The sequence below is a fragment of the Pan troglodytes genome, chromosome 10 (assembly GCF_028858775.2).
Source record: "Pan troglodytes isolate AG18354 chromosome 10, NHGRI_mPanTro3-v2.0_pri, whole genome shotgun sequence".
Taxonomy (NCBI): Eukaryota; Metazoa; Chordata; class Mammalia; order Primates; family Hominidae; genus Pan; species Pan troglodytes.
This window is the reverse complement of record NC_072408.2, coordinates 30,437,147-30,446,695: the sequence shown is the minus strand read 5'-3', so window position 1 is coordinate 30,446,695 and position 9,549 is coordinate 30,437,147. Positions and strand designations below refer to the sequence as shown.

At 39.7% G+C, this 9,549-nt stretch overlaps 1 long non-coding RNA gene across 1 annotated transcript; it reads left to right on the top strand.

Moving 5' to 3' along the window:
• Window positions 1–222: 222 nt before the first annotated feature.
• LOC107967482 (uncharacterized) lies at window positions 223–3,766 on the top strand. Its single transcript, XR_001707920.2, has 2 exons — window positions 223–368; window positions 3,395–3,766. It is a non-coding gene; the product is annotated as an uncharacterized LOC107967482 (long non-coding RNA).
• Window positions 3,767–9,549: the final 5,783 nt, after the last annotated feature.

Below are 9,549 nucleotides of genomic sequence, written 5' to 3'. Positions count from 1 at the left end.
TATCCTTGTACCCTATGGTTATGGGAATGTGTCAGCCAAACTCTAGGTGGCGCTCCACATCGAATTTAGGAGGCAGGGGAAGGAGTGTGGCAGTGGAGCTCTCAGGATGGCGTCAGAACCACAGAACACCCAGGCTGATCCCGAGACGAGGGAGGGAGCTTCCCGTGTGGGGGCGGAGGGTGGGGCAGAGCAGGATGTGTGCTTGGGTTTCACTTGGAAAAAACATACATCATATTGCAATATAATTTACTTTGAGATTTCAATTTGGAAAATGGCATGGAAATAATCCAGCTTGAACATCGTCCTCCTCACCTCCTGGACTAGGGCGAGGGCCCCTTATATTTCTTCATGGCAATTGTGTCACAGTTGTAAGTATTAAAGTATTTGCTTAATTATTTGTTTGATATCCGCCCACTTTGGACTGTAAATTTCACAAGGCAAGGACCTGGCTGCATGGCTCATAGCTATTTGCCTGCTGTCTATCACAACACCTAGCAAGTGATAGACGGTCAATAAATGTTTGTTTTGTTTGCTTATTTGGCTGCTGCTCCATTCATTTGCTTCACTGGGTTATTCATTTTTTCATTCCTTCGTCTCCACCCTTCCCTTCCTGCTCCACCCTACCCTTATCTTCCATCCCCCACTCCAACTCTCCCAGTCCTCCCAGCCCTCCCATCTACCCCATTCCCCACCCAGTCCCACCCTCATTTATCATAAGTTTTAAAAGTTAAGAAACCTAAGGGGGCCGTAGTGGGGTGGGGCAGAAACTAAATGTATGAAAGCAATCTTTAAATAGTCGGATTCTCAAAATCCGGAGAAAGGGTATTAAAAGGTAAGAAAGCAACAGTTTTGCCAATGCAAAAGGGAAAGTGTGGCCCCCTCAGCGGTCATTTCCCCATGCACTATGGCTTTCCTAAGCAGGTGCTGCACCTCCTGGGTTTTGGCAACTGGATGCAGAAGACCGGCAGAACTCTTTCCTCTGAATGGTCTGGACTGGGGACAATTGGCTGGAATCACAAGTGGCTTCTTTGCTCACTCTAGCGGTACTTCAGCTTTCATAAACGGCCGGTTCCTGGAGCTGTAAGAGTCCAGCACATCAGGGATTTCCCTTTGTTAGATCCTGACCCGCAGAGCTGTGTCCCAAGCCAAAACTGTTGTGTTCACCTCTTAAAAGGCTTTCAAAGAAGGGAGGGAGGGAGGGAGGAAGGGAAAGAAAGAAGGAAGGAAGGAAGGAAAAATTCTGGAAAATATCAGTTGTTATTCACAGACACCTAACTTGCCATTTTTAAAAACACATTTTAAAGTTGATATGAATTGAAAAAAAAGTTATTGTGATATTGGCAGTGAGCTCTCTACTGAAATGATGTGAGTGGAAAGACAAGAGTTTGGAAGAATGCGTCCCCCAAAATTCTTACATTGTTACCAACCACAGAAACAAAACATAGTGCTGGAAAGGAATTTCAAGTCATAGATGCCAAACCCCTGATTGTGTAGATAAAAATAATGAGGCTCTGAGGTAAGTGACTTGCTCAAAGCCACTCAATTCAGGAGTTAGAGCCAAAACTCATGACTTCTGGCCAATTCTGGGCCCTTGCCACTCCACAAGCTGCAGTTTTTCTGTTTTAGCTAAAATGAGTTTCAAACAGCCTATCCACCATAAATGTATTTCTTCAACTCTCATTCTCTTGTATAAGGCCTTACAGGGGACCCAACTTCTAATGTTGGAGGAAAAATATTGCATCTTTTAAAAAATGGTCAAAAGGAAAGGAAACTTCTAGGCATATAAATGTCACATCACCCTGTAAGTAGGAACCCATCATTATTGTGTGGGTAAGAAAGAAATAATTAAAGAAACCAATTTCAGTTAATTCCACATGTAGTGTATGCCTTTGAAAAGCATCCAAAATATTTTCCAAACATTCTCACATACACTGCACACATCTGTCCTATGTAACCTGAAAATGATTTACCCTTGTGAAATCATTTGCACAAACCTGCCAACCTTATGAATGATTTTGTTTGTCTACTGTCTCAAAATAATTGATCTTACATACGTTAAGCTAATTAAAATAGCCAGGCCCTTTCTTTGCAGAAAATCCACAAGCCCTCTTTCAATTATGCTTCTGAGGTCAGGAAAGCAATTCTTATGGAAAAGTAGGCTAGAATTTGCTTCAATTTATTAAGATAAAACATAAGAATGTATTTTTAATGCATTGATAAAAAATTCACCAAAATATTAGGTATTTTTAGTCAGTCTCCAACTTACTAAAGGGTCATATTCCAAAAGTTAGTGGATAAATGAGTTGTCTGGAATTTGGAGTGTATTTTCCCATAAAAACAGTGCTACCCATAGGAGTTAGTTCCCAGGCCACCCTTTAAGTGCTATTTAACCCATAGTATAGCAGCCTATTGTGCACTTAAAAATTATTATTTTAATTTTGTTATTATTAGTTAACTGGCTCAAAAGTAACTGATTGATTTAGAGGCTGTTTTAGATGCTGACATCAGGAAAACCAGTTTTGATTATAGATACTTGAGATAGTAGTTGGAGACTTTTATGTCATTTCTGTAGAAGGCTTTGACGTACTTTGGAAACTCTAAAAATAGATGATACTTAATTTCATCTGCTTACTTATGACTAAAGGAGGAAACAGAGAGAAAAGCCTTGGCCCCTGCTCAACTTCCACCACTATTAGGAAAAGAAGACAAGAAATGGGATAAAAGGAAAAGAGAAAAGAAGTCAAAATTGTGTGCCTGTATGTGCATGCAGAGATTAACTTAGCAGTGAACAATGAGGAAATGAGGAAATTGAGGCACACACAAGAAAGGAGATAGGAAGAGATATTGGTCTGAGACTTCTTTGTGTTGTTCACAAAGTGGCAGTGATGACCTCTAGAAAGTTCAGAAGAGAAAAGGAAAGTTTTAGCAGGTACTCTGTGAACTTATGTTTAGGATATGTAATAAACAGAAGTTGTTACTTAGGGACATGAGTTAACTGATTTAAGAATTGGACTCTCAGTTTGAATCCATACACATCTATGGAAGACCTACAGTGTTTCGAGAGCTGAAATATAGGACTAACTGCAAAAATTATCTGGCAATAACCCTTTACCTTGCAGAGATAATAATAGCTAGCATTTTTGACTCATTGTAACTCATTTAATCTTCACAATGACTCTATAAAGTAGGTATTAGTATTATTATTATTATCCCATTGTGTAGATGAGGAAACTAAGACACAGAAAGGATAAGTAATTTGTCTGAAGTCACATGGCTAGTAAGTGTTGGGGCTACCATGTGAACCCAGGTAGTGTGGGGATAGAACTTGTGCTCATAACCGCCATGCTATACTCTGCCCTAACGTTCTCTGGTCAACATTCTTATCTCTTGTCAGCAAACGCTCGTACCCTGACTCCATCTGGGATTTGGAATGCACTCAGGGAAGTGGCTATGCATGGAGACTAGAAATGGAAGAGGCTTCCAAGGTCATGCCTTTCAGGCTCCCTTCAAATTCTACAGCTACTGTGAAGAGAGTTGCATTCCCACAGAGAACATGTCAGACTGGAGGAAAATTGTGACAAAAGGTCTCCCCAAAGGTCTCTGAAACTTCGATCTTATCTCATTCCACGAGGCAAAGGCCAGTTTCCTAAATCAAAGAATGAAACAAAGTACATCTTTTTCAAGCATTGTTTTGACATCACTCCCTTTTATACAACTGGACAGGCACTCCCATTGTCTCTTTAAATAATTTTTAAACACTCCTGAACTTTGGCTTGGAGATCCTCATTTGAAATGATTTTATCACTCTAGACATACTAGCTCATATTTTTTAACTTCAACCTGGCAAAAGTTAATATCCCTCATAAAACTCTACCCACTCTCTTCTCTAAGTATCACATAAACCACTCTTCCTGATTATACATGCCCCATCTTGAGCCATATCCATTACTCTGTCAACTTTCCCTGGAGGTTAATCTGCTAGTGAGAATTTAAGTGGACTCCTGGGGTGGAGTATTCTACAGTGGATGGAACTTGGATTCTGAAGTCAGTCAGTTCTGGTTCAAATCCCAGTTATTCCATTTACTAGCTGTGTCATGTTGGGCAAGCTATGTAACCTCCCTAAATCGTTGTTTCTTCACCTAGAATATGAATACAATATTAATAGTACTGGTATAACAGTTGTTCTGAGAATTAAATAAGATATTGCATATAAAGAACTTAGTTCAGAGTAAACACATTATAAAATTCAACACATGTTAGTCCCCATGATTACAATTCTTTTGGAGCACAAAATAATCAGAGATATGTAAAAAAGATGGTTGTGAAGAGATGTTTATGTACCATTTTTATAAGAGTAAAAAGTTGGAAACAATTTATGCCCAACCATGGTTGACTATGCAACCAATTATAAGTCATGTTCTGAATGTTGGGAAATATCAAGATTGTATTAGTGAGTATTAAAAAAAAACATAAAACCTGCAGAGCATCAAATCTGGGAGGGAAAGTATATGCATAGAAAAGAGATTTGAAGAACCCACATCAAAAAGTAGATTATAATTATCTCAACAGAGAAAAGGTATATGGAGTATAGATGGGTACTGGGATTATGAAGATTTTTAAAATGTTTTGTATTTTTCTGTGCATCCTAAATTTTGTACCTTTTGTAATTAGGAAAATTACATGCTGTTGAAAAATAATGGATGAAGTTTAGCCTTCTCAGATGATCTCCTTCTGGCTCCAATTAATTCAGACCTCCAGCTTATCCACTTCCTTTATTTCCTTTTTCACTCTCTACAGATTTATGTTTCCTCTGCACAGCTGCAGTTGGTTTCAAATATTTGGCAGAGACTGTAGTTGGTGTTTAGATATATTTATGTGGGTTCTCTCTCCCTCATCAGACTGCATTTCCACGAGAGTACCTTCCCTATATTTTCTCTGTAATTGTGCATAGTGGCTTGGAAGCTCTTTGTCCCAAAAGTTAACTGATTGAGGTCATTGTAAACAATGCAAGAAGAAAAACTTGCTTAATTTGTTTCATTATTAACATTAACTGGGAGCTAAGGTTCGCATGTTAGGAATGGAGGGGTTTATAGACTGGTTGGGAATTAGGCCCTGTGCCCGAGGCAATGCTTTGTGTTTACGCAGCTATTTCATTTCCTCCTGGAACATAGGAATACCAAGGCCTCTTGCATTGAGGAAGGGTTACATGACTGGTTCTGACAAGCAAAATGGAAGCAGATGTGGTGTGCACCACTTCCAGACCCCAAATCATTTTACATATTCCTTTATCAATTCTTGCTTCCCCTGCTGTCTGCTGGCTGGATAGTGCCAGGGTGAACTTGAAGCCACAATATGGTAGAGCCACAAGATGGAAAGAACCTGGGTTCCTGAGCTTCTGCTTAGAGAGGAACCACTCAAGAGAATTATCTGAACAGAAACATCTGAAATGAACAGGGTCAGTGAGAAAGATAAGACTCTTATTACATAAAAGCATTGAGATTTAAAGGCTATTTATTCTTGTAGTAACCCTATCCCAACTAACAACAGAAAATTATACAAATAGTAAAAGAATTCAAGATAACATATTTTAAGTGTCAAACAAATGGAATATAATTTTTGAATTTGCCTAATATTTTACTGTTCTCCCAAATCATTTGCTTCCCTACCTTATTCAATTCTCTAAGAAACCTTGATGAGTCTATCTTTGTGTCACAATTTAAGAAACTGGACTTAGAGTTGTTACATTCTTTGACCTAAGCTAGAACCAAAATTTGCTGACTCCAAATACTGTACTCTTTGCCTTTAGGCATAAATACTATAAGAGTGACTAATGACTAAATTATTTATAGAAAAGATGTTTTGCCTAAATTGTCTAGGGAGTAATTTTTTGAACACTGGTTCCACCAGCAGCTAATAAATGTCCCAAGAAATAGAGTTCCAAGGCCAAATGAGTTTGGGAAACACTGGGTTAAACAAATGTGACCAGGAGTCTTCTACTTACTCCCAAACTCTCAGAGCCTTTAACTTACAATTTGGAGGCTCATAGGGAGCCTATGCAGCATATCCCATACACCTGACCACAGAATTCTTTGATGATAGAGCCATCGTCAGGAGCAGAGTGTGCTGAAACATGCCTGAGAAAGGTTTTCTAGATAACAGCTCTCGTTCTCCACTGCACCCTGGTTCCACTTTAGTCTATTCACTTCTTAGAGTACATTTCTCAGCTAATGTTGGGAACAACAAAATTCTCTAGTAAGCTCATGTAACCAAGATCCAATGGGACTTCCAGGAGATTTTTTTTGTTTGTTTAGACGGAGTCTGAGCCCTGTCACCCAAGCTGGAGTGCAGTGGCACGATCTTGGCTCACTGCAACCTCTGCCTCCCGGGTTCAAGCCATTCTCCTGCCTCAGCCTCCCGAGTAGCTGGGATTACAGACATGTGCCACCATACTCAGCTAATTTTTTGTATTTTTACGAGAGATGAGGTTTCACCATGTTGGCCAGGATAGTCTCGATTTCTTGACCTCATGATCTGCCCACTTCGGCCTCCCAAAGTGCTAGGATTACAGGCGTGAGCCACCACGCCCGGCCCCAGGAGATTTTTTTTCAATTGCATTTATTTTTGAACTTATCCCAAGTAAGAGCAGGACACATTCATTGCACCTGGAAGGTAGAAAATATAAATAGAAGAAAGAGAGGTGCAAATCAACCCACTTCTATTCAACCCACCGGCATAGTCAACCTGTGACATTTACTACCATGGGGAGCTGCTGAGGCAGGGTAGAGTTGGATTTGAGGAAGGATTAGATAATTTTATGAGCATGACTAACATTTAAAGCTATGTGAGCTAAAACAAAAAAGATACGAGGAAATGAAGTCTCATGTTCCAGGATGTAAATTGATCACATGTGGAAGGAGGGGCAAAAGGAATTCCCACCTCGCAATCCAGCGTGGGATATTACAGAATGAGCCAGGTGCAATAGGCTTGACTTTCCCTCTTTATTTTCCTTTTCCTTTTCTCTGGTACATCTGATTCTGGCTAAACAGTAGGTGGGGATATTAGCCCTGACAAATAGCGATTTGATCCCACAGGGCAACTCCTATTGAAAACCAAGATAACACAAATATTTTCAATTCTTCAAGTTGAACCTAGACTAAGTATTTTGTTTTGTGGGTGATCCCTCTGTTCTTTTATTAAGAGAAGATCATTTTATGAGAACTAAGAATATTTGCATTCCTAGCATTTAAAATTCTCAACAAATACATTGCTCAAGCAAATAAAAAGAATAGAACCAAGTAAGGTAAGATCTTCTTAATTAGTTGAGACTCTTGAGCAAGGATGAATCCAGTCTTGAAGTACTGGCAATTTCAAAATACTCATTTTACCTTAAACATACAAATAAAATGTGTTTCTGAGCTGCAGTATTCTGAGCTTGGTGATGATTGAAGGCCCTGGAAGAGGGGATGGCAGATTTTATTGGGCTGGATGGGTTCTCACCCGCCATCTCCCCATGGGAAATTTTGTAAAAATATTCAACTCTAATGGTTCAGTGAAAAGCATTTGGGCCTCAGGGAATCAACGGGAGCTAAGTTTTATAGAGTGAATCCCATCTGGGACTAGAAGAATTAAGAAACAGAACTATGGGAGACAGGCAACAAGAGGAATAGCAATATCAGCCCCATGGTACAAAAAGTTAGTCTTTCATTGTATAACCAGTGCTATGATTTCCTGCATTAAGATTACAAAGCAATCAGATCAGAGATTGTGGACTTTTTTCATTATAGGATTTGAGTTGACCCTTTCTTCAACTATGAATTCTTTCTTTGGGGAACAGCCCTGATTTCCAATATGAACCCTAAATATCATTTGCTTCAGGAAGGATTTTTCCTGTTGGTTCTTAGCAATGTTTCTGAACTTGTGGCAATGGTTGTCTATACAAAATTGACTACTCCATTCTCTTATCCCTTCCTCCCTAGCATAGACCACTTCTCATTATAAAACTTTTTTTTTTTTTTTGAGATGAACTCTTGCTCTGTTGCCCAGGCTGAAGTGCTGTGGCACAATCTCGGCTCACTGCAACCACCGCCTCCCGGGTTCAAGTGATTCTCCCACCTCAGTCTCTCAAGTAGCTGGGATTACAGGTGCGTGTCACCCATGACCAGATAATTTTTGTATTTTTAGGAGACATGGGTTTTGCCATGTTGGCCAGGCTGGTCTCAAACTCCAGACCTCAAGTGATTCTCCCACCTCAGCCTCCCAAAGTGCTGGAATTACAGGCATGTACCACTGCACTCGGCCTATAAAACTTAAAATTCCAAACAGGCATCTAGTTTTCCAGCCTTATCTTGCACCTAGAATTGACTATGTGACTCAATTGTGGCCATTTCTGGCTTGGAGGATGCTAGGAAATATTTTCCTTTTTGGATAAAAGGAGAGAAATATGGGAGGAGAGTTGTGTTTTCTGTTTGTTTGTTTGTTTGCTTGCTTGCTTGTTTGTTTTTCTGGCTATCCCTTCTCTCTCCTTGACATAGTGGGGAAAGAATGTGGCATTTCATACTGTGGCAATTATTTTGTGACCGTGAGATGACAAACTTGAGGATCAAAGGCACCATGGTAGCATTGACAAAATGGAAGGGGAGAAAAATCTTGAGTTCATAATGACATCACTGAGCCACTACAACAACCCTGGGACCATAAGCCTGTTGATTTCTTGAAGCCACTTTTAGATGGATATTGTGTTACAGCCCAAAGCCTTCTAACTATTAAATACACCCAGTGAAAATGTGGCTATGTGTTCCAATAGAGCACAGAACCCCGAAGAAACACACGGCCTGTGACTTCTGGTCATATCGAATCACTGATATTCCCTGATGTACACTGGCATATTTCTCTTGGAAAAAATAGCGAACCAGGGCTTCCCTGATGGTTGTCTGAGAATTCATTGGCTAATACTGGCAGAGCCTAAGGCCATGAACATGCTCATCATTACTAAGGAGGCAGCAATCCTGGAGGTTGCAATTCAACATGAGAAAGAAAAGGAGGATTTTGCTCCAAATTCCACACAAGGTTTCCTTCCCTCTTGTTCTCATTTCCCACAATCCTACCCTTTTCTTTGTGTCTTATTTTGGCTTCAGAAAACCTCTTTACCTTTTCATTTTCCAATTCTGATGTTACTTAATTCTTCAATATGGTAAAGCAATAAAAAGAAAGCTGGCTGATAATCTGAGAGCAGTGCCAAAAATGTATGTTTGGAATGTTAGGACTTTATTGAAAAATACTTTATTGAATAAGCAGAAATTTTGTTAAGCTCCAAAGGAATCTAACCATCTCCCCTCCCCCACCATCACTGCCTAAATTTCACATCCTCTGATAACTTAAGTGCCTTCCCAGACTGGCATATCTTCTAGTCTGCATGTCCTAAACTACAAATCCAATACTATCGAGTGACTGGAAATGGTACAACTCAAAAGGCTAGGAAAAATCCTGCTCTATGGAAACACATTCATTTTTAAAATTTCTTTATTTCAAAAGTTTCCATCCTAATTTCCC